This window comes from Pinus tabuliformis, chromosome 2_2 (assembly GCF_031772625.1).
Source record: "Pinus tabuliformis cultivar Carrire ecotype Pingquan chromosome 2_2, CPIR1, whole genome shotgun sequence".
Classification (NCBI taxonomy): Eukaryota; Viridiplantae; Streptophyta; class Pinopsida; order Pinales; family Pinaceae; genus Pinus; species Pinus tabuliformis.
Genome location: NC_142300.1, coordinates 170699744 through 170727391, shown reverse-complemented (window position 1 = coordinate 170727391; position 27648 = coordinate 170699744).

Genomic DNA, 27648 nt, shown 5'->3' with positions numbered 1-27648 from the left:
CTTCTTGCTCATTTACTTGTTTCTATGGAACTACTTCAACCCACCTAGTAAAGTAATCTATGGCAGTTAAGATATGTCACTGTTTCTTTGATGAATGTGGAAATTTTTTGCCAATATCATCTAATCCTTACTTTTGAAAAGGCTCTTCAACGACAGTGGGTTGTAATGGGGCAATTGACTTCTTATCTTGACTGGCACATATTTGACATATAAGACACTTACAAGCATAGGTATGTGCATCCTTGAATAATGCGGGTCAATATTAACCATTTTACATGAATTTATGAGAAGTAGTGTCCCCTGTGCAGTGCCCACCAACTGGCTAATCATGAAGGTCTTTCAATATCCTTTCTGAATTTTGTGCCTATGAGCATATGAGTAGGACACAATTGTGGTGCTTTTGGAAAAACACACCATGTACGAGATGATATGATAAATATTTAAGTTGAATTACCCTCTTTTGTTTCACTGATAAGTGTGAGGGAAAGGTGTCATGCTCTAGATACTAGTGTACATTAGTTTACCAAGACGTGGCTGCATTTGTAGGGGTAGCTTGCTCCATATTGTACATTTCAATTTCTTGTTCCCATCTAGAAGAATCCTATTCTAGCAATTTGACTGCTTCGACTGCAAGCCGACAAAGACCATGGCCTTTTTCTGTATGAGCTGGCTTGAATTCTATATCATAATCTTGAAGGCTTGTCATCCAGTTCACACTCCTCTCACCAATTTTCCCTTCTCTCACTGCACTAAGGCTTGTCATCCAGTTCGCCCTCCTCTCACTCTTGTTGCATTGAGAGTGATCTAACCACTGGGTGAGGCACAAAGATGATAACATGACCTTTCAAGAGGGAAGGCCTAAAGTGCTCCACCGCCTTGTATACCACATAATATTGCCTATCTATGGTAGGATAATTCAGTTTTGATCCCTGTAAGGCAACACTCATAAATTATATGGGCCGCTCGTTTCCTTGATTGTATTTTTGAGTAAAAATGACTGCAAGAGATGTGTCAGAAGGAAATGTATACAACAAGAAATATTTGATCGATGGGGCATTGAAAATCATCAGTTTGATCCCAAGGAAGGCCTATTTCTCCCTTTGGTCTCACTTGTAAACTGCATCCTTCTTGACCATATCTTGTAATGGATTAACAATCTATGCATAATCTGAAATGAAATTTTAGATGCATTTGATTTTCCATAAGAAGGATTGCATGTCTTTCTGTTGGAAATAATACTGAGAGGGGGGGTGAATCAGTATTATCACATTAATAAAACTTTTTCATTTCCATAATCAGATTCATACATGCTACTTCCATAACTTCTTATGATTAAGTTAATTGATCTTCAATGAGTGCATTAGGACATTATCAACCATATTATCAGTTAACAGATGCAGTAACATAGAATAGATCATCACACATAAGGCACACACATGAACACCATGATATAAGGTGGAAACCCAATGCGGGAGAAAACCACCTGCTGCAAGTCATCTCAATCTTCTTCTTAATAAGAAAATCCTTTTACAATATTTGTACTGGTGCAGTCTTATACCAGTACGGGAGCTACAACCCCCTTTGCTCTTGTACTAGCCGATCCATTTACTAGTACGTAGGCTACTACCTGCTACAATGCTCCAAAGATTTCCCTTAGCTCTTGTACTAGCTTAGATACTAGTACGTAGGCGCCGGCCTACAATCTTCTCTCCTCCAGGTACCATGTTTCATCAATTTTCATACTGGATATACTGAAGCACAACACATAATCTGAAGGGCCACATTTCATCCAATTTTCATACTGGACCCAATAACAACATTGAAGCTCATAATCAAACAACCTTCTGAATCACCCAATCACTAGATCAATACATATACAATGAGAGTCATCAATCAGATCTAGTCCATCAGATCACATAAAGATGAGTCATTAAGAACATAATCAATCACTTCTCAGACTGCTGTTATCAGATCATAATACCAGAAACCAGACATCACTTCAACACCCAGAACACAGCAAGGATAAACATGGACAACTAAATTGATTTCAAGAGAAGTATGCAGCTTCACCCATGTAATGCCTGCGTACAAGTACGCACTGTTCTTCTGTGGCGCCGCGGACCTCCGCACCTGCCCCTTCTATGGCGCCGTGCACCTCCGCACCTGTGCCTTCTGTGGCGCTGCGGACCTCCGCACCTGCGCCTTCTGTGGCGCCGCGCACCTCCGCACCTGTGCCTTCTGTGGCGCCGCGCACCTCCGCACTGCGCCTTCTGTGGCGCCGCGCACCTTCGCAGCTGCGCCTTCTGTGGCGCCGCGTACCTCCGTAGCTGCGCCTTGTGTGGCGCCGCGTACCTCCACAACTGCGCCTTCTGTGGTGCCGCGTACCTTCGCAGCTGCGCCTTCTGTGGCGCCGCGGACCTCCGCACCTGCAGCGCTTCTGCGCCTGCGTATCTCCGCGCTTTTCTTTCACTGCACTTGCGTACCTGCGGGTATAGATAATTTCAAGACTTCAAGAATAACCCAGACTGTCAGATCTATAGATCTGATCATGCGCTGAAGTGATCTCAACCCATCAGTAGATTCGCCTTATTTAGATCTAGACATTACTCCAAGAGATCATAGTATTTCAGATCTAGCTCTCATAAGATGTTCAACCCAAACACATGCACAATCCAAATGATCTCCTTCGCTTTATATAGGCAAGCTCTTCCTCAAATCATGGATCAATACCACGAGCCAAAACCATAATAACACAATACCGTCGGCTAAATACCAAGGGTTAAACATAAGAAACCCCACGTGTGTTTTTATCTGCCTTGAAGTAAGTGAACTGGGGTACGCACCTCATGAACGGGTGACCTGCGTGTATGTACGCAGTTTATCTAAGACATACATGCGTGTACGCACTTTTTGTACGGTGTACCTGTGTACCCCTTATTTTCTTCAATATTTGAGAGCTGATCATCAATCTCTGCTACTGACCTATTGTACAGTGATCCATCTCCTGTATGAGTTGCCATCAAGGACAACACTTTAGCCATAATGCCAACAATCTCCCCCTTTGGACTTGATGGCAAAGCTTACTTGTGAACTGTCATCTGATCCCTTTGAGCTGTCCGGTAACCCATGCACTCTGTCACATCTGATATTTCTTCTGTAGATTCATCTGAATGTATACAAGTGAGATGATATTCTATGAGAGGGTTGCCATCAAGTACAACACATGCATCATAATGCCAACAATCTCCCCCTTTGGACTTGATGGCAACAACACCAAATCACTCTCCCCCTTTGACATCAAGGGCAAAGGGTTATGCTCCCCCTAAGAACATGCTCTCCTTGACTATAAACCAGATCTGCTGAAGTCTCTGAATGAACTCCCCCTTTGTATATGCCATGGTGCTCCAATCTGATAATGCTCTTTCTGAGAACAAGCTGAGATGTCTGCTCTGCTATATAGTGTTGTTCATGCTCAAGCTCCCCCTGACTGCAAAAAGATGTTCTACAAGAAGAACATGACTCTATATATCATAAATGACCTTCCTATCACCAAAAGACTCAATACATACATTCATCACAATGGTGATACATCAAAAGTTTACATATGATAACATCATTCATCCCAGGCATAGTGGGGAAACATAGGCTGTTACATGACCTGAAGAGATAACTAAAAGAGACACACTATTACATAAAGACCAATCACCTAAGATAAATATCAGCAACAACACTGTATGATCTGCTTCATAGTATCTGTCAACAGCAAGGTACGTCTGCATCAACTCATTCATAACCATCCAGATCTACATGAACCAAGAGTCATCAAATGGAAGCATCTGCATTAATCAACATATGTACGAAACAACCTATCATCATAGGGGTAAGATCTCATCATCATCATGTCTCCAATAATGCAACTTTGAATAATCATCCATGTATCCAGCCAACAATCCTCATCCATATATGTGCCAAGAACAATAAAGACTCCATGCAAGCACCACAAATCTGATCCAAGAACCATGTGAACAACTCATAACCATAGCAAGATGAATCATAAGCATTGTCACCAAGGACCATAATGTCAAAAATCTATTAAGAACATATGCTCCCCCTAAACTGGTGCCATCTGTCAGATCTGATCATGCATATCAATAAGAAGAGTCAGCCAATAAATGCCTTAAGACAGGTACGCAGTTTTTCTTTATCTGCCCTGCGTAGCCACGCACTTCACCTTTTGCTCCCCTGCATATACCCGCAGAGAGCCTTCTGCTGCAACGCGTACCCACGCACTACTTCTTCAATCGCGCTGCGTACTGTTACTGTAGGTACGCACCCATAGACACTATCGCGCCGCGTACTGCTACTGTAGCCACGCACTCAAGATACTATCGCGCCGCGTACTTTTACTGTGCGTATGCACCTGAAACTCTGTCGCACTGCGTACCCACGCAGTTCTCCTTCTTCTGATCTGCGTACCCACGCAGTTCTCCTTTTTCCTCTCTGCGTACCTACGCAGTTCTCCTTCTTCTGCTCTGAGTACCCACGCAGTTTCACCGTTAATCACCTGCGTACCTCTGATTAGGGCCGAATTGGCAGTCCACCAGTGTGCCACAGATAGTCAGATGCCCAGATCTGATCTTGTGCTCGAGAGATCATTCTTCATAGATCAACTTTACTTTCCCTACTGCCTTTCTTCAAACAATCATATACGCGATTGTGCAGTATCCAACTCGCGTATATATGCGACTTCCCTTTATGGAGTTTGCATATGAGATTCAGGACACTGAAGTTTTGTACTTTCAGCTCCCTTTGATTTTGGTATGTCTGTACATTGTGCTGTGCCACCTTTTTCTGACTGTACTTCCTTTTTCTTCCATATCTTCAAGCGTGATGATGACATTTTCTCCTTTTGATATGGTGCCCACACTTTGTTCCTGCATTCCTTAGCTATATGTCCAAGCTTGTTACATGCATAACATCTTACATGTTTCATATTCCTCTTGTAACAATCAGCAGCTTTGTGACCAAACATATTGCAAGCAAAGCAATATCCATAAAAGTACCTTGATTGAGATGACTTGTCTGCATAATGGTCTTGAACTCTTCTTCTTCTACATCTAGCTGCAACATGTCCAAGATTATGACATACATAACATTCAACATTATTCATAGGAGGAGTAAAGGATTTTCTTTGAGGAATCTCTTTCCTTGGTTGATGATGAGATTGATCTTTCATTTCTTCATTGATCACTTTAGATTTCTCTTTAGAATTCCTTGCCTCACCTTGTGAACTAGATTCACCTTCAACAGATTCATGGAAACCAAGACCAATCTTTATAGCAGGAGACCTTTGACTACTAAGAATATCATCCAAGACTTTAGAGCTATCTTGAAATCGTAAAAGCTTATCCTTTTCTTCTATTTTACCTTTCAAGATATTTACCTCAACTGAAGCTGTTCTTCCTTTTCAAGGGATTGCTTTCTCAAATCTTCTTCAGCTTTTCTTCCTTCTTCCATTTGTTCCCTTAGTTTGAGAATCTCCTTTTCTTGTTCTTCATTCAGATCCTGCTGCATTTGACGAACTCGGAAGGCACATTCCAGCTGGGATTTTAAGCTGATGACTTCGTTGTCTTGTTTTTCAATTGCTTGATGTAGATCTTCATTCTGCTTCTTTGATTCTTCAAGATCTCCTTTTAGTGAGAGGATTGTAGCTTCAAGATTTTCATAGTAGCTGGATCTATCTTTGAGTTTCTTGATGGTTGTGCTTCTTTCGTTGACTTCTTTTCTTAATGATGTCACTTCATGCTGCAATTTTTGACATTGGTCTTCCTTGTCCTTGAGTAGTTTTCTTACCTTGTTTCCTTCTTCAAGTTGGGCCTTTAGTTTGGTAGCTTCTTCTTTGAAGTCACATTCCCTTTTGTTCAATAGATCTTGTTGATCTCTAATTTTGTCTGTCAGCTTTTTAAATTCTGCCTCTATTTGATATCTTTCTTGTTCACCCATAAGAGCAAGTTCAGTAGTTTCACTATCACTTCCATCTCTTTCACAAGGAAATATAGCTGGAACATCAGAGGATAATACATTCATACCTGATAATGATTCTGAATCTGAAGAGCTTCTTATGCCTAATCCCCAATCGATTCTCCCACTGTCATAGTTCTTCTGAGATGACTTCTTTTTCTTAGATGCTTTCTTCTTAAGCTTCTTTCCCATTGTTCCACGGATCTCCTTCAAGCGATCAAGCCTCTATCGAAGGACCTGCTCTGATACCAATTGTTGGAAATAATACTGAGAGGGGGGGTGAATCAGTATTATCACATTAATAAAACTTTTTCATTTCCATAATCAGATTCATACATGCTACTTCCATAACTTCTTATGATTAAGTTAATTGATCTTCAATGAGTGCATTAGGACATTATCAACCATATTATCAGTTAACAGATGCAGTAACATAGAATAGATCATCACACATAAGGCACACACATGAACACCATGATATAAGGTGGAAACCCAATGCGGGAGAAAACCACCTGCTGCAAGTCATCTCAATCTTCTTCTTAATAAGAAAATCCTTTTACAATATTTGTACTGGTGCAGTCTTATACCAGTACGGGAGCTACAACCCCCTTTGCTCTTGTACTAGCCGATCCATTTACTAGTACGTAGGCTACTACCTGCTACAATGCTCCAAAGATTTCCCTTAGCTCTTGTACTAGCTTAGATACTAGTACGTAGGCGTTGGCCTACAATCTTCTCTCCTCCAGGTACCATGTTTCATCAATTTTCATACTGGATATACTGAAGCACAACACATAATCTGAAGGGCCACATTTCATCCAATTTTCATACTGGACCCAATAACAACATTGAAGCTCATAATCAGACAACCTTCTGAATCACCCAATCACTAGATCAATACATATACAATGAGAGTCATCCATCAGATCACATAAAGATGAGTCATTAAGAACATAATCAATCACTTCTCAGACTGCTGTTATCAGATCATAACACCAGAAACCAGACATCACTTCAACACCCAGAACACAACAAGGATAAACATGGATAGCTAAATTGATTTCAAGAGAAGTACGTAGCTTCACCAATGTAGTGCCCGCGTACAAGTACGCACTGTTCTTCTGTGGCACCATGGACCTCCGCACCTGCCCCTTCTGTGGCGCTGCGCACCTCCGCACCTGTGCCTTCTGTGGCGCCACGGACCTCCGCACCTGCGCCTTCTGTGGCGCCGCGCACCTCCGCACCTGTGCCTTCTGTGGCGCTGCGCACCTCCGCACTGTGCCTTTTGTGGCGCCGCACACCTCCGCAGCTGCGCCTTCTGTGGCACCGCGTACCTCCGCAGCTGCACCTTCTGTGGCGCCGCGTACCTCCGCAGTTGCGCCTTCTGTGGCGCCGCGTACCTCCGCAGCTGCGCCTTCTGTGGCGCCGCGGACCTCCGCACCTGCAGCGCTTCTGCGCCTGCGTATCTCCGCGCTTTTCTTTCACTGCACTTGCGTACCTGCGGGTATAGATAATTTCAAGACTTCAAGAATAACCCAGACTGTCAGATCTACAGATCTGATCATGCGCCGAAGTGATCTCAACCCATCAGTAGATTCGCCTTATTTAGATCTAGACATTACTCCAAGAGATCATAGTATTTCAGATCTAGCTCTCATAAGATGTTCAACCCAAACACATGCACAAGCCAAATGATCTCCTTCGCTTTATATAGGCAAGCTCTTCCTCAAATCATGGATCAATACCACGAGCCAAAACCATAATAACGCAATACCGTCGGCTAAATACCAAGGGTTAAACATAAGAAACCCCACGTGTGTTTTTCTCTGCCTTGAAGTAAGTGAACTGGGGGTACGCACCTCATGAACGGGTGACCTGCGTGTATGTACGCAGTTTATCTAAGACATACATGCGTGTACGCACTTTTTGTACGGTGTACCTGTGTACCCCTTATTTTATTCAATATTTGAGAGATGATCATCAATCTCTGCTACTGACCTGTTGTACAGTGATCCATCTCCTGTATGAGTTGCCATCAAGGACAACACTTTAGCCATAATGCCAACACTTTCTTATTCACAGGAAAGGGAATATGGGTGATAGTCTTGACCTGTTCTGGGTTCACTTTAATTATGCTCATAGCTATAATGTGTCATAAGAGGTTTCCCTCGGAAAATCTGAATATGCTTTTCTTAGGATTTAAAGATATACTGTATTTTCGACATCTATCAAATATTTTCCTTAGATAATGAAAGTGATAAGATATTTTATTTGAAAATATTGTAACCTCATCCAAGTACACGCCCATACTTTTTCAAATCAAACCATGGAACACGATGTCCATCGCTTGTTGAAAATTAATGCCAACATTTATGAGTCCAAATTGCATTCGCCGAAATGCAAATGTACCCCATTTAGTCTTGAAAGTAGTTTTTAATTTGTTAGGTTCCTCTACTAGAACTTGATTGTATCTAGAAGAAAAATCTAATAGAGAACATCTATGATCTAGATACTGTTTGGAGTATTCACTCCATAGATGGTACTGGATAATTAGTTCTATCCAAAGCTCAGTTCAGGTTATGAAAATCAACACATAATCATATCTCTCTAGACTACTTTCTATCAGGAACTATAAAATTTGAAATCGAAGTAGAATGATGAACTTTGAATATGATGCGAGCATCTAGCAGTTTCCTTATTTCTTTCAATATAAGGGGTTCAAGCGTGGGATGAAATTTTCTTAACTTTTGCTGAAATGGCTTTACCCCCTCCATAATGGTTATAACATGCTGGATAATTCACGTATCATAAATTTTCAAATCATCATATGTCCATGAAAACACATCTTGGCAATTTTTGAAAAGATGGATAAAGGCTTGTCTCTCTTGTGGAGAACAACATGTATCGAGATTCACATATTTCGTATTTTATTTTATACCCAGATTAACTTGTTTGTATGATAATGTATAATTTTGGGTTTCAACATTGATTGGTCCCTTAAAGTTGTTTTGCAGGTCGTAAACATTTTTTAAAGATACCACAACCTTACGCATGGGGTTCCCTTTATGTGCCCAATATGATTCTTGCATAGCCCTTTCGTTCTCATCTTCATCTATCATGTATCTTTAAACAAATCATAATTGGCCATAAATTCTAGTATCAACTGGTCATCATTGAAAACATGAAAGTTAGTTACATTATCTAGAAAATATTAATTATAAATAATCTCAATGGAAAAACCATCTCTAAGAGGTGAAAACCAAGTAGAAACATTAGATAATGTGCTTGTGGCTGCGTTATGAATGTAGGAACAAAATTTATATCTTTTTTTGTATCCCAGAGGAACCCAACAACTCGTCTGACACATAACTACTAGTAAACCTTTTGGGGTCTACGACCTGTCCTCCTCTCCGTAAGCCAAGTCACAACCGGGGAATTTGTACCTTGGATCTCTCTATTTCCAAAAATTTCAAATTACTTCGATCACCAATTGAGATACCCCTTGAGACAAAAATAAAATTGATATTAAAATCTTGAAGTAAAGAAATAAGTGTCCATACCTCTTGCTGGTAGTTTTTAAGATTAGGTGACACACTATGAATAATATTTCGTACTTGACATGTGGCAATATATGAGTCACATATTACCTTTATCACCTCGAATTTGAGGTATATGGGTGTCTTTAATCCCAGAATAAGTGCTTCATATTCAAAAATGTTATTCGTGCACTCAAATTCCAATTGACATGGGATCAAATACTTGTTTTTTTGCAGGTCAATCAAAATACAACTAGCTCTATAACCCTCCTGTGTTTTCGAACCATCAAAATATGAAGTCCAAATAATAGAAACAATAGGGTTAGTTCCTACAATAGTACTATTTACATCTATATTACAAAAGTCATTAGTACCAGTTGGATTACAAAGAAGGAGTTCCAAATGTGTATCTGGAGGTATAGGGGATGGTTGTACAAGATAACATTTGTGATAATTTTCTAAAACACAATCTTTGAAAATTAATTGTGCATAACTAATAGGCTCATTAGGGGCTTCAAGTGCTGTGACGTTGTGCTTCATGAAAGGCTAATTCTCAACTCAGATATGATTATTCTTTCCCTCATAAAGAAGCCAAAATTGTGACCAGTCAATAGCAAAGTATCCTTGCAACTTGCTAGACCAATCTCTGCTTAAAATTAATCCATGAGAATTCAAGATGTCTAAGATGAAAATATCAAAAAGTTGGTGAACTCTATGATCTGATGATAAACACATTATGACATTATTAATCTCATCAATTTTCTGCACTAAATATTTGCCTAATTGTATGATTTTGGTGTCAGGGTTTTCCCATTTCGCATTGATTTTATTTGCAACAAATAAAGGCATGACATTTGCAGATGCACCATAATCAATGAGGAAATTATGGACATTATAATTAAAAATATCAAAAATTAAAATAAAAGAGGGGCGAGTGGATCTAGAATTTAGATTAGTTGCATTAAAAACCGATTGAGAATAGTAGGAAACTTACCAGACGAAGCTTGAGAAGCAGTAGTTGTTCTACTTGATGGAGGCTGAGATGAAAATGATTGGAAAATCAACTCACATTACCTAAGTTTCCATATTGGCTAGCTTAAATATGGAAATATTAGTGTGATATTTCTTCATGTATTCAAAAACATTATAATCTATCTTCAGCTTGGGTAGGGTGTGTTGAAGTAGTAGGTGTTGTAACTTTATTCAATGCCTTAGGAGTGACAACATTTTTCTTTTGATTTCCGGAAGAATTATTTTGAGGCTGTGGGCTTCCGGAGTTGTTTTGAGTACTCTGAGAAGGATTACTATGAGGTAAAATATTTCTCAACAATTGCTTCTACACATCTTGCTCAGTCATTGGTCCTTTGCTCCCCAAATTGTATTGATTAGTAGGTTTTTGAGGAGGAGGCTCACCAACACCTTATCGATCATTATTCAAGATAAGATCAAATGTGAAAATTGTTGGGTGTGTGTTATATTCTTTCTACAATTAGCCCCACGTGCAAAATTCTGGGTTTGCAGGGGGCGGTAAGATAAAATAGCACACAACAATATATTCTATTATTAATGAGGAAATTTACACACATATTTATACAAGCAATAGTCTCAAGATAGGAATTCTATCTTAGACGTACAGTAGTGTGGTTGAGAGATTCTCTCAACCACACACTAAACTAGGAGAAACTAAATTCCTATTATGTAGGAACAAACTCCTCAAATGGAGAATTACAACCATAGACAAGTAGGAATTAATTATTTCTAACTCCCCCCCTTAGTGACTACTTGTCATGATAGTCAAATCCACCACCATTAGGCGAATTGCATGTACAAAACCTCAAAAACACAATCTGCCACAACTTCTCCGATCTGCCTCCTCTCACAAATCGTTAAACGAAGATGAGAATTCCCGCGGATCCCCTTGAAGGTGAATTGACGTGATATTTCCATAAAATTCCGTAAAATTCCGCACCAGCGCGATTAATGGCCTAACAGACACGCCAGTTGCGCTTCCTGGCGCGACTGTTAGCATGAAAAGCGCGCCAATCCCCTTCTACTCAGAAAATTAAAAAAATCATCTGAGTCCGAGCTAGGTGTTATGCAGTCCACCTGATTAATTGAGCACAAAGCTCTTGTGTACACGCGACCACAACGGCAAGAAAAAAAAATATTCGCTCAACTTGTCAAACAACGCATTGACATCCACGATTCCAGCCACAAAGGCACCTCAAGCCACAGAGGCGATTCTGCCACAAAGGCTCTATAGATGGTTTCTGGCTCACCACCAACCCTCACTTTACAATGACAAAATATGGTTTCAGGCTGACCATAAACCATTACAAAGTGGTTTTAAGATCACCACGAACTTTCAGATGCCTTTAAAACTTACATTTCGTTCCACATTTTGGAGTTTCTGGGTACATACAATGACCATTGCAACAACTGGACTTTCTTATAACATGCTATGGAGTCTATTCCACAAACCACACTAATTCAAACAAACATCTACTTTGTTGTCCACCATAAACATTGTCGTTGCTGCTTTACCTCATCTGTTCATTGTTCACATCTTGGGCATCCTTGTCTATTCAAATAAATTCTTGGAACTCCATGCTTAACCTGTCATTCATTAGAGTTGCAAATTCTAACAAAATAACTTTGCCTACATTGAGTTAGCTAGGCTCAATAATATTTAAACATGATTCCAAGAAAATACAAAATAAAGTCTTCAAATTTAATTTCTTTTTCTGCCCAAAGATGATTATTTCCCAAACATAACAACAACTATTTAGAGTTCTACGAAATGCCAGATTTGTGCCTAGCTTCCATCGCCATCAAGGTAACTGCCATCGCTGCCATGCCTTTGACATAGCCAAGTATCTTCCTTCACCATCTACTTAGGAGTGGACTGCTGACCATCCAATCTCCAAAACAGTAACACATTCGCTCAACTCCCACTTGGCTCATCAAGACAAATATTATGCCAATAATATTTGCGATATCATAATAGAAATCGCTAAAACACACAATGAATTGCGCAGTCAATCCGACGGCTCGACCTCTGATACCATTGCGTAGTCCAGACCTATGCGCCAGACCACCTTCACATGCAATGCCAGCACCGCTGGTGAGCAAGACATCAGCTTTCCACAACTCCATTTTCATTCGACGGTAGCGTTCCACAGCTTCTCAGCTCCGCTTTCATTCCATGGCACCACTTAATAGATGACATCTGTCACAAAACAAAGCATCTCACCTCTCATCAATGAGCCAACATCTCAACAGACGCCCTCAGCAGATCCTCCAACTCAAATTGCTTCTTCCTATCAAAGAACACAACATTTGCCTTGGCAGCATAACCAAGTGCAGCAACAACCCTTGAATCCAAGCTCATCGACAGAGATCAATCAGCCATCCAACCCTGGCACACCCAAAACAGATCAGAGCAGAGATCTTCTCAAGTCTGCAAATCCCAACAATATCATAGCCATTCTCAATTCTGCCATCAACAAGATTCGCTTCGAAGAAACAAAGAATGTTATGAAACCAACTCAAGAAAAGATAGATCAACGCCTTAGAATTCAACCTCTTCGAGGGGGCAACCTCCTTTACATTACATAAATGAACGATTCTTGGATGATTCAAATGAAAAAACCTCCTTTCTATATACAGGAGTCTAAGGAGTCACAATATAATCCAGCCGACCTAACAATAATAATATAAAGGCACAATAATAACAATAGTGGGCTTCTATGGGGCACAATAGTAACAATATGGGCACTACATGGGTACATCAATATAATAAATGGGTTATACTAATAACAATAAGGGGTTACACTAGTAGTGTAGGGGCCTAACATGCCCCTTTCCTTCAAAAAGCGTTGTCCTCAACGCTTGAGTAGTTCTTGATGCTTCTGTATAAAATTCTTGTCCTCCCATGTGGAATCTACAGCGGGTAAGTTCTTCCACTGGATGAGATACTCTGAAATCGATCGATTTCGTAGCTATCGGGTTCTTGTTTCTGTGACTGCTCCAGTTTCTAATATGATTTTTCCTTCCTCTTCAATTTCTGGCAATATTGTTTGAAATGGGATCTTTTGCAACTTTTGAATAAGTGGTCATACTTCTTCATCCTTCTTCCATTCTTCCCTTGCTTCATTTATCCAATCTGGCTGGATAATATAAATAGCACAAAACAATGCTTCCACATCCTCATCCTTGAAGAGTCTTCCCATTCGGTAAGGTCACCATTTTTTAAGTGCATGTAGTATTGCCAACATTTCCTTCTCATAAATAGCTTGCTTGAGATGTAGCAGTAAAAATACCCAATCACCTACATCAAAACATTTTTCACCACGATGTTGATCTACCTGTTGTTTCGTTTGATTTTGCACCGAAGTGACGTTATCCTTTAAAAGTTGGAGAACTTGTTGTTGATGATCGATGTGATCTTTCATTGCTTGAACCATTTTCTTCTTCATATGTCCTTCTATCTCTAGAGTTTGAGGAGTGGTAATTTCTTCCAATCCTTTACAAGATATGGTAGGATTCATTTCTTGATGCTCGATGTGGTCTTTCACTTCTTGAACATTTTTCTTCTTGATATGTCCTTCTATCTTGATAGTTTGAGGAGTGGTAATTTCGAACAATGAATTACAAGATATGGTTGGATTCATTTCTTCTTTCTTGATGTGATCTTTCACTTCTTGCACCTTTTTCTTCTTGATATGTCCTTCTATCTTGAGAGTTTGAGGAGTGGTAATTCTTGCCAATGCTTTACAAGATATGGTCTGATTCATTTCTTCTTTCTCTGGGGTGGGGTCCTGGCGTATATCTTCTTCTTTTGATGTTTCTTGATCCTTTTCTTCATCCTCTTCATATTCTATGTAAAATAATTTCTTCTCAGCACACTTATGACCTTTAGTGCATTTGCTATCACAATTGTAACAAAGCCCTTTTTCTCTTTTTTCTTCCAATTGTTGTGGTGTAACCCTTGTAGGTTGTGGAAGGCTAGGAGAAACAACACTTCCATCTTTATAGTTGTGAGGGGTACGATTCCTGGTTTCCATAATTTTTCTTTCCACTATGTCACAAAGCCCTTTTACTCTTTCCAATTGTTATGGTGTTGCTCTAAAGAAGGTGTTGCTCTTTGTATCCTCATAATGTGCTATCATTTCCTCCGCGAAAATTGACCACGTAACAAGTTGTTTACAAGAACAAAGCCCTTCGTACCATAAAAATTGATTTGGTTCTAAATATGAATATGCAATACATACCTTTTGTAACAGTTGTACACAATGTAGATCAAAATATTTCTCCATCTGAAGTATCCAACTTACCGGATCCTTGCCATCAAACTTCCTCATCTTGCTTTTTCTTGATTTTAGGAGCTCGACCTTGAAACGATTGTAATTATGTACTTTTGGATCTTTAAGTTCTAAAATTGTGAGCTATAGTATCCCTCTGTGTCCTCTTTCCAATGCCACTAGTATGATCCAAATTGGATTCTCTAAGGAAAAGTTATGCACAATCTCCCAAGATGACCTGATTATAGACCTTTCCAGAAGAGTGAACTTGTATGAAGTGCCACGTGTCACTATTTCTACCTTTGGAACTAAAAAAGATATATAGAAAAACTACAGTCCGTCCTCTTTCTGTATCTTCTTACGAAATTTCAATCCGATCCCCAGAGAGAAAGTTATGACGATTTTCCCCAGGTCACCTGTTTTAAATGTAATTCAGGAGTCTACAAAAAGACCAACTTCCTCAGATCATATCTCCGCGAATATCGCGCAAAAAGCTCTGAAATTCAGACCCAAGGTTTAGCGCGATTTCTTCTCAAATGGTTTTTTTTCGACTTCTGAAACGTCACAGAAAAGAAGTTATAGCGAAAATGCCACGATGACCTGTTTGGAGCAGCGAAACCCTAGAATCCAAAGCTCTGATACCAAATGTTATGAAACCAACTCAAGAAAAGATAGAAAAGATAGATCAACACCTTAGAATTCAGCCTCTTCGAGGGGGAAACCTCCTTTACATTACATAAATGAACAATTCTTGGATGATACAAATGAAAAGACCTCCTTTCTATATATAGGAGTCTAAGGGGTCATAACATAATCAGAGCCGACATAACAATAATAATGTAAGGGCACAATAATAACAATAATGGGCTTCTATGGAGCACAATAGTAACAATATGGGCACTACATGGGTACATCAATATAATAAGTGGGTTATACTAATAACAATAAGGGGTTACACTAGTAGTATAGGGGCCTAACATGCCCCTTTCCTTCAAAAAGAGTTTTCCTCAACGCTTGAGTAGTTCTTGATGCTTCTGTATAAATTCTTGTCCTCCTTTCTATATATAGGAGTTCAAGGGGTTATAACATAATCAGAGCCGAACTAACAATAATAATGTAAGGGCACAATAATAACAATAGTGGGCTTCTATGGGGCACAATAGTAACAATATGGGCACTACATGGGTACATCAATATAATAAGTGGGTTGTACTAATAACAATAAGGGGTTACACTAGTAGTATAGGGGCCTAACATGCCCCTCTCCTTCAAAAAGCGTTGTCCTCAACGCTTGAGTAGTTCTTGATGCTTCTGTATATTTCACTTCTTGAACATTTTTCTTCTTGATATGTCCTTCTATCTTGATAGTTTGAGGAGTGGTAATTCCGACCAGTGAATTACAAGATATGGTTGGATTCATTTCTTATTTCTTGATGTGATCTTTCACTTCTTGCACCTTTTTCTTCATGATATGTCCTTTTATCTTGAGAGTTTGAGGAGTGGTCATTCTTGCCAATAGTTTACAAGATATGTTCTGATTCATTTCTTCTTTCTCTGGGGTCGGGTCCTGGCATATATCCTCTTCTTTTGATGTTTCTTGATCCTTTTCTTCCTCCTCTTCATACTCTATGTAAAATAATTTCTTCTCAGCACACTTAAGACCTTTAGTGCATTTTCTATCACAATTGTAACAAAACCCTTCTTCTCCTTTTTCTTCCAATTGTTGTGGTGTAACCCTTGTAGGTTGTGGAAGGCTAGGAGAAACAACACGTCCATCTTTATAGTTGTGAGGGGTAGACTTCCTTGTTGCCATAATTTTACTTTCAAATATCTCACAAAGCCTTTTTACTCTTTCCAATTGTTGTGGTGTTGCTCTAAAGAAGGTGTTGCTCTTTGTATCCTCATAATGTGCTATCATTTCCTCCATGAGAATTGACCACGTAACAAGTTGTTTACGAGAACAAAGCCCTTTATACCATAAAAATTGATCCGGTTCTAAATATGAAGATGAAATACATACCTTTTGTAACAGTGGTACACCATGTAGATCAAAATATTTCTCCATATGAAGTATCCAATTTACCAGATCCTTGCCATCAAACTTCCTCATCTTGCTTTTTCTTGATTTTAGGACCTCGATCTTGAAACGACTGTAACTTTGTACTTTAGGATATTTAAGTCCTGAAATTGATACCTGTAGTAGCCCTCTATGTCCTCTTTCCAATGCCACTAGTCTGATCCAAATTGGATTCTCCAAGATAGAGTTATGCACAATCTCCAAGATGACCTGATTATAGACCTTTCCAGAAGAGCGAAGTTGTATGAAGTGCCACGTGTACAATTTTCAATATTTGGTTCTGAAAAAGATATACAAGAAACTAAAGTCCGTCCTCTTTTTGTATCTTCTTACGAAATTTCAATCCGATCCATAGAGAGAAAGTTATGATGATTTTCCCCAGGTCACCTGTTTTAAATGTAATTCAGGAGTCTGCAAAAAGACCAACGTCCTCAGATCATATCTCCGCAAATATCACGCAAAAAGCTCTGAAATTCGGACCCAAGGTTCAGAGCGATTTCTTCTCAAATGGGTTTTGTTTTCGACTTCTGAAACGTCACAGAAAAGAAGTTATATCGAAAATGCCACGATGACCTGTTTGGAGCAGCGAAACCCTAGAATCCAAAGCTCTGATACCAAATGTTATGAAACCAGCTCAAGAAAAGATAGAAAAGATAGATCAACACCTTAGAATTCAGCCTCTTCGAGTGGGCAACCTCCTTTACATTACATAAATGAACAATTCTTGGATGATTCAAATGAAAAAACCTTCTTTCTATATATAGGAGTCTAAGGAGTCACAATATAATCCAGCCGACCTAACAATAATAATATAAAGGCACAATAATAACAATAGTGGGCTTCTATGGGGCACAATAGTAACAATATGGGTACTACATGGGTACATCAATATAATAAATGGGTTATACCAATAACAATAAGGGGTTACACTAGTAGTATAGGGGCCTAACAAAGAATGCCTCCTCCAGGAAGCCAAGGGAAAGTGGTGTTGAATTCATGGACAACCACGATTGGTCTTATCAGGGTTTTCTAAATGAATCATCACGTTCTAGAGAGGTAATTCCTCCATCCAGAAACCATCCATATTGAGCCATTTTCCCTTATAAAAAACACCATTTACCATCACTTTCTAATTTGATCATATCTCTCCAACATAGCCATCGTTCTCACATTTCTCTTCATATGACTTGTAAAGAAGATCGACATCGCCAGCACGAAATGCAACTGCATCTCATTAGCTTCTTCAATTTGCACTGTAGTCAACTGTACACCTGGTGTAGGCCTGAGTGAAGTTGTTGAATCTGAATCTGCTCCATTTTCGTTTTCAAATCAGAGGACGACTAGAAAGAAATTTCCTCTGCATCTCAGTGTCAATTTTCTATGCCGCACTTTGAGAAGAGACGTAGCTCACAAGTGGCTTACCCAGTTGCTAACTTCCCACCAGAAAGGATGCAGTCATTCGAACTGCCTACATCTCTCTCACGCACTCAGAACTCAAACTCTACAGCACTTTAAATTCCACAATGATGATAACTTCTATTCAAAAATTATGGGATACATCACTTGACCTTCGATGCAATAAAACGAGCACACCTGCAAATAGTTCCTGGCACTTCAACTTCAACTAAGGAGCTCCACGATCACCGCATCCCACATAGTGATCATCGAACAACACTCTGTCCCACACACAGTTCAAACACAACTTCCATAAATTCCAATTCACAGATGAAGTAGACCTTTGTAGCACTACAAGGCTTCAATTAACAATCAGATCAATTTCCCACATGCAGGCTGGACAATCAATCTATCAATACACAAGCTTTGATGCACGCGCTCGATAGCTCTAATATTAGGCCGATTCCAAGAGGAGATGACTCCACATCACTCCAACTCCTAACCCTCTGATCCGTCCTCCACGCCATGAGAGCACTGATCATAATGCATTAATTCAAAACCGATCGGTGCGTTCCTCACCTCCTAACCCTCGCCTATCCCTCAATCTGGCGTTGATCCCTCAAACTGGCATCGTTCTTGACCACGCTCGAGCAAATCTCACATGGGCTCCTCACAGCAGCTGATCACCGACTCCAACTGATCTCAGATCTCTCCAATCAAATGCATGCAACAAACTTGCAGCAATTGCCACGATCTGCTCCGATTTTCTCTAATCTAAACACCAAATGCCACGATCTACTCCACAGATCCACCGCTTCGGATCTAATCCTGCCTCTTTCATGGCTTGGTTGAAGGAAACTCCATGCCACCAATGCAAAAGATGCCAAACAGATTTATTTAAATCTGCCACATTGAAACAGTCTCAACTGTCAACGTCCAGTGCATCGAGGTATCCCTTCAAAAGAGGTCTATCTTCAAAATAAAATGTCGATCTACAACATAACTATTGTCAATCTCCCTGAAGAGCTGCCACGATCTCTTCACAACATAAGCAGCCACACAACACATGGGCCTCTAACCTAAACCACTAAGATTTTAAGGCTAAAACCCTAAATGGCACAAGCAGAACTCAACGCTCCAGAACACCGCCCAGCTCACCAGAACCCTGTTCGATGCTCGATGGATAAACTAAAAATTAAAAATTAAACAAAATATCCTCTTTTATTTCCCTGGCCTAAGAGGGGCCAAGGGCCCACGCCCTCACGGGCTCTGACGCTCTGATACCAAGATAAAAAATCACACAGAAATATATTCTATTATTAATGAGGAAATTTACACACATATTTATATAAGCAATAGTCTCAAGATAGGAATTATATCTTAGACGTACGGTAGTGTGGTTGAGAGATTCTCTCAACCACACACTAAACTAGGAGAAATTAAATTCCTATTATGTAGGAACAAACTCCTCAAATGGAGAATTACAACCATAGACAAGTAGGAATTAATTATTTCTAACTCGGTAGCCTCCATGCACGGGTCCGGGGTAGCGCCCTAGGAATTTTTTTTGGACGCTATATTAGGTGGGAAGACCTACCTATGGTTTTGAGCATGGATTTCACACATCGTTTTGGGCATGATGGTTTTTTGCCCATGGTATTTTACAAATCCATTCAAGGGAACTATGATTATGTTCTAATCCAGGGTTAATGGATTGGGGTTTATGGATGCTTCGACATGTATATATGTGTATTGTAACATTGAAAGGAACATAATGAAAAATCAATCTGGTAGTCCTAGTTTTGGGATCCAGGGGAAAATATCTGTGTATTTGTTTTGTGCTTCTCACCATTGTATATTTTCTATTTTTTAAGAATTCATTTGCTGGTAATTTATGTATAGGGTTAAAAGTACAAAAAAAGGAATCTCCAACACTTGTGTTTTCCTATGTCGAGGCTAGTTAATCAATCTCTTGAGTCTTCTCTGAATTCTCTTCTAATGACAAACTTTCTATAACATTGGCAACCACAACATTCATGTTATGTTTCCATTGAGGGCATGTTTTCTTTGTATGTGCTTCTTGATGAAAAGTACAATATTTATCCATACCCAAGTTCACAATGTTGAATATGACATTAGAGCTCTATGTAGACTTAATTGGTTGATTGATGTTCTTCTTAAAAAATGGCTTAAAAGACATTATTAGTAGAAGCCTCACTTGACTTCCCTTTAAGTTTGGATATTTGATTTGTTAAAAACTTCAAGGATTTAGTCAAGCTATCCATGTTAAAAGGACATTTCTTTTTATTTTTAGCAGAAGAGGATTAGGACTTATTACTATTGTCTTTGCAGTATTTTGAATCTTACTGATCAACAATGAACCCAATAGACCTTAAGTCCTTTTCAAAAGCTATCTCTTCCGCAAAATTAAGAGCAAACATTTCTTTCGTAGCAAGCTTAACAAAAACAGAAATGTTAGAGGGAAAGGCAGCGGTATAATTATCTTTAGTGATATAATCATGAAGTTTCACATCAGTGGGGAACTGATTCAAAATATGTGTGAATCTTTGATTAAAATTTTCAACATTTTCTTTATCCCCCATATTTATGTTTTCGAGTTCTTTAAGTAACATTGTTGGAGTTTTATCATTAGAAAACTTTTCTAAGAATAATAGTTTAAACTCCCTACAAATATGGATTGAATTTGGTGGAAGGATATGGTACCAAAATTGTGCTCTACCTTATAGAGTGTACGAAAAAATCTACATCCATCATCGTCTAAATGTACCTCTAACATTCGTAGATGCAAGCAAAAGTCATCAATGTGATCTTCAAACTTCGCTCTCTTCTTAGAATCATACTATGTAAGCAACTTTTCTGGGTGTTTCGATGAGTAATGAAGATTTCCCAGAAATGAAATAGGCCCTTAGACCATCCAATCCAATTGGTCATCAACCATGTCTTCATTGTCCTCCTCCTCCTAACTTTCTAATTCTAAAGACTCTTCTCCTTCATCATTTAAATTATCGTTGTTATCCAGCTGTTTGCGATCTATTGGTTGTTCTTCATCAGAGAAATGAAAACATTCCCCATTTCCTTCCATATTTCCCCAATAGGTGGTTGAAGATCCCCTTGCTGATAAGTTTCCTCAATATATTAAGCTAAATATTTAAGGGTTTCATTTACCAATTCTTCCACCGAAGAAACCAACACACCACGACGGGTTGTCTCTTTCTTTGTTTGCTTATGAGGAAGAACAAATGTGACAGGAAGTACTCCAATAGATCTAGAAAACTGATGAGTAATGGGACAAAGTGTTTGGAGTTGCTCATAAGTAACTTTGTAGGCATTGTCTAGAACTTGGTGAGGTGACCCTTCTTTCTTAGATATATGATTTGGAGTTGGGCTCTGTTAGGTCCCTATAATACTAGTGTAATCCTATTATTGTTATTATTAGTGTAGACCCATATTGTTATTTTTGTGCCCATGTATCCCCATGTTGTTATTGTTGTGCCCTTACATTATTATTGTTATGTAGGCTCTGATTATATTGTGACCCCTTAGACTCCTATATATCCAAAGGAGGTCTCGTCATTTGTATCATGCAAGAATTGTTTATTTATGTAATGTAAAGGAGCTTTCCCCCTCAAAGAGGATAATTTCTAATTCGTTTCTCTATCTTTTTTTTGTTTTGTGAGTTGGTTGCATAACATTTGGTATTAGAGCTTTGGATTCTAAGGTTTCCCTGCTTCAAACAATCCATCTTGGAAGTTTTTCTATAAATTGTTTTCTATGAGGCTTCAGAAGCTGAACTTTCCACCATTTGGAATAGAAATATTGATGAACTTCGTGTAGAAATTTAAGATCTTGGTTTGCTATATTTTCTAAGATATGGTCTGAAGAAGTTAGGGTTTTTGCAGGCTCTAGAATTAAATCTTAAATAGATGGAATTTAGTTTTTCCTATATCATTTTCAAGGCCAAAGGTCGAAATAGTAACACGTGGAATTCTGTACAAGTTTCCTCTACTGAACCAGTCTATAATTAGGCCATTGTGGGAGATTGGGCATAACTCTTTCTTGAAGAATCTAATCTCAGTATGAATTATGGGGTTGGAAAGAAGACTCATAGGGTTACAACAAGACTAAATTTAAGACCTTGTAGATCCAAAATTATAGAGATACAATAGTTTCAATATCGAGCTGCTAAAAAACAAAAAAAGGTGTGTATTTTTTTTTTTAAAATTTTGCATAATTTTTGTTCAAAAAATCAGTTTGAAGTGATTCAAAGGGCATAGTGAAGCATAGATATGATTATTTGATTCCAAAATTACTCAAAACAAAAAAATTGAAACACCTATTAAGCAACCATAAATATCTTCTACGATGCATGAAAAGGAGGAATAAATGCAGCATGATATATCAAAATTACGAGACCAAGTGCAACAAATTTTGCTCTTGCAAAAAGTAACAAAAATGAATTGGAAGCCATTATGAATGTTAATATATATGGTATAAAAATGGACATGGGAGTTTTGAATGATGTTTTAAAAGCAGACATGGAAGCAATGATGAATGTTAAGATAAAAGGGTTGAAGGAAGTTTTGACAAAGTTGCTAGAATACAAACTTCCCAGTGGTGACAAGGTAATCCATGAAAATCATGATGAGGAATAAAGGAATATGAATTATGATTTTAGAGACTCCAATGTTGGGTCTAAGAACTACCGCATTTCGAATATCGATATGAGGAAGTTTGTTGTCAAGGATCCGATAACATGGATACTAGAGACAAAGCAATATTTTGATCTTCATTATGTGCAACACACACAAAAGGTACAAATTGCAACTTTATATTTAGAACTCAATCCGTTTTTATGGTATTGATGGATTTGTTCTCATAAACCACTTGTCACTTGGTCAATTTTTATGGAGGAAATGATAGCACATTATGATGATACAAAGAGAAACACCTTCTTTAGCCAATTGATAAATCTCAAACAAAAGGTTTTTATGGCGGTGCACATTGAGGATTTCCAAAAATTGAATATCAAGATAACTGATATTCCAAAGGAGCATAGGATTGTTGTATTTATAGGTACTTTAAAGGATAACATCAACCATGAGGTTCACCTTTAGGAACTTGATTCAATGGAGAAGGAATTAAGGGTGGCAAGAAAAGTTGAAAGCAAAATTATGGCAACAAGGAAGTCTACCACTCACAACTATAAAAATGGAAGTGTTGCTGATCCTAGCCTTCGAAAACCCAAGGTTGACACCAAAAAAAATTAAGGAAAAAATAGCAAAAGGGATTTGTTATAGTTGTGATAAAAAATACACTAAAGGTCATATGTGTGCTGAAAAGAAATTATTCTACTTAGATTGTGAAGAGGAGGATTCGAAGACAAGGAACAAGAAACATCAAAAGAGGAGGATATACACCAAGAACCAACCCCAGAGTAAGAAGAAATGAATCTGACCATATCTTTTAATGCATGGGCAAGAATTACCACTCCTAAAACTCTCAAGATAGAAGGATATATCAAGAAGAATAATGTAATAGTGTTGATTGGTTAAGGTAGTAACCATAAATTTATTCATTGTAAAATATCTAAGGAATTGAATTGCTTCCTATATCCAGCACTAGAGTGTCAAGTGGTGGTTGCAAATGAAGGAACTATAAATTTCTCTAGAAAGTGCCATAATATCAATATAACCATGGTGGAATATGTATTGAATAGTCCAATGCTTTCCATTCCAATGGGCGGTGCTGATGTTGTACTAGGAGTCCAATGGTTACAATCTTTGGGGACGATAACTTTCAATTTTCAAGAACTTTTCTTGATTTTTTTTTGGGAAGGAAATGAAGTTGAATTAAGGGGTATCATAGGGAAACCAAGAAAGATAATAAGATCTAATGGAATGACAAAGCTTATAAAAAAATAACAACAAGGCATAATTTCACAGTTATGCTCACTAGGGGTTCAAACATCGAAATCATCTATTTATCCAGATCTCTAAAAAGTATTGGACAATTATTCCAAGATATTTGAGACTCCCAAATTCCTCCCTCCTATTCGTGATCATTATCATCCTATTCATTTAATTCCAGGAAGTGTTCCTCGAAACATCAGACCTTACAAATATCCTTATGCCCAAAAGAGTGAAATTAAACGTGTGGTTACAAAAATGCTAGAGGCCGATATAATTCAACCTAGTCAAAGTTATTTCTCTGCTCTAGTAGTATTCATGCACAAGAAGGAAGGATCATGGCGTATGTGTCTGGATTATAGGGAGCTCAACAAGCTCACTATTAAAGATAAATTTCCCATTCCTATCATTGATGAATTGTTGGGTGAATTACATGGATCAATTTACTTCACCAATATGGATCTTCATTCAAGATATCATCAAATTAGAATGAATACTGAAGATATTCCGAAAACAACATTAAGATATCATGAGGGTCATTATGAATTTTTGGTCATGCATTTTGGCCATACTAATGCACCTCCACATTTCAAGGTTTGATGAATTCCATTTTCAAACCCTTCCTTAGAAAATTTGTGTTAGTATTTTTTGATGATATACTAATCTACAACAAGTATTGGAAGGATCATGTTCAAAATGTTGACAGGGTGCTCAAACTATTGGAGGAGAAACAATTATATGCAAAACCTCCAAATGTTTCTTTAGAGTAAAAGAGGTGGAATATTTGGGTCATAGTGTATCTCATGAGGGTGTTAAGGTAGACCCTAACAAAATTAGATCCATGAAGGAATGGAAAATCCCCACAACCACAAAGCATATTCAAGAATTTCTCGAGTTGACAGGGTATTATCACAAGTTTGTTAAGAATTATAGAAGAATAGTAGCACCTCTAACAACATTACTGAATAAATATGCATTTTCTTGGACTCCAGATGCAACTAAGGCCTTTGAACATCTTAAAGAGGCAATGTGCCGAGCACTAGTCTTAGCTACGCCAAACTTCACAGAAAACATTATTGTGGAATGCGATGCCTCAAGAAATGGAATTGATGCTATTTTAATGCAAGAAGGAAGATCCATTGCTTTTGAAAGTCATCCAATCAAAGGAAAGCATTTACATAAACCTATTTTTGAGAAGGAAATGTTGGCAATACTACATGCACTAAAGCAATGGAAACCTTACCTGATGGGAAGATACTTCAAGGTAAGAATAGACCATGATAGTCTTAAATACTTTTTGGAACAAATATTATCTTCAGAAGAGTAGAAAAAATGGGTCACAGAGATGTTGGATTATGACTTTGAAATCATCTACAAAAAAGGGAAGAAAAATGTTGTTGTAGATGCACTCTCAAGAAAGGATGAGGATGTGGAAGCATTGCTTTGTGTCATTTCTATTATTCAACTTGATTAGATAACCGAAGCAAGGGATGAATGGAAGAATGATGAAGAGGTGTGGATACTCATTCAAAATTTGTAGCAATATCTCAATAGATGTGATACATTTAGTTTGAAAAATGATTCATTTTGGTACAAAGATCACTTATATCTCTGTAAGAATTCCCAACTCAAGAAAAATATTCTTTTGGAATTGCACACCTCCCCATTAGGAGGGCACTCAAGCTTTTCAAAAAATTACCACAAGGTCAAGAAGGATTTTTTTGGGATGGCCTTAAATATGATATTCAAAAGTTTGTGGCGGAATGTTTTGTTTGCAAACAAAATAAAGTTGAGACAATTAAGACCTCAGGTCTGTTACAACCTTTATCCATTCCAAGTCAGCGTTGGGAGGAGGTGTCAATGGATTTTATCACAGGTTTACCCAAGTCTAAAGGAAAGAGTGTCTTTGTGGTGGTAGTTGATCGACTTACGAAGTATGCACACCTTTGTGAATTATTTCATCCTTTTAAGTCCAATACAATTTCTATTGCATTTATGGAAACAATTCAAAAGTTACATGGAAACCTAAAGATTATTGTAAGTGAGAGAGATCCCATTTTCACTGGAAATTTTTGGACTAATTTTTTTTCTTGTATTGGTACTCAATTAGCTCATAGCTCATCTTATCATCCTCAATCTGACGGGAAAACTGAGATAGTGAAAAAATGTTTGGAATGATATATTCGTTGCTTTGTATCTGATAAACAAACACAATGGGTCAAGTGGTTACCTCTAGCTGAATGGTGGTATAACACTTCATTCCATTCTACAGAAAAAATGAACCCATTTATGGCAGTTTATGGATATCATCCATCATCCATCACATCATCTTTAAGAGAAAATTATAAGGTTCAAGCAATGCAAGATCACATTGAGCATCAAAAACACGTTCTCCAACTCTTAAAGGATAACCTCACTTTGGCACATAATCGAATTAAACAACAGGAAGATCAACATCACAATTAAATAAGTTTTGATGTAGGAAACTAGGTATTTTTACCACTACAACCATACAAACAAATGTCCCTCAAGAAAGCTAAGAAGGATAATAAATTATCACCCAAGTACTATGGTCCTTACAAGGTGTTGCAAAAATATTGGTACTGTGGCATACAAAATGGAGTTGCCTGCATCTTCCTGAGTACACCTAGTTTTCAATGTTTCATGCTTAAAGAAGGTTATCGGTGATAAGCTCCCCATTAAAACAGTGTTGCTAGAACTTGACGAAGAAGGAAAAAACATATTTGAGCTTGAAACATTCACAGAAACAAGAACCAAACAACTAGGAAATCAATTAATTTCAGAGTATCTCATTAAGTGTAAGAACTTACCCATTGAAGAGTCGACATGGGAGGATGAGAATTTTATACAGAAGCATCCAATACTCTTCAAGCGTTGAGGACAACACTTTTTTGAAGGAGAGGGGGATGTTAGGTCCCTATAATACTGGTGTATCCCCTTATTGTTATTTTTAGTGTACACCCCTATTCTTATTGTTGTGCCCCATAGAAATACACTATTGTTATTGTTATGCCCTTACATTATTATTGTTTTGTAGGATTTCATTATATTGTGACCCCTTAGACTCCTATATATACCAAGGAGGTCTTATCATTTGTATCATCCAAGAATTGTTCATTTGTGTAATGTAAAGGAGGTTTCCCCCTCGAAGAGGATAATTTTTAAGTCATTGATCTATATTTTCTTCTATTTTTTGATTTGGTTGCATAACAGGGTCAAACAATTTCTACCTTGCACAAAAGGTTCTTTATAAGAATTTAGTGAATTATAAGCCATAAAAATGCTTCCCTCCTTCTAACGCCATAATTATTGATGGTTTTGGATGGTGTCAACAATCGAGGGGTCTCCTTCATATGAAGTCCCAAATA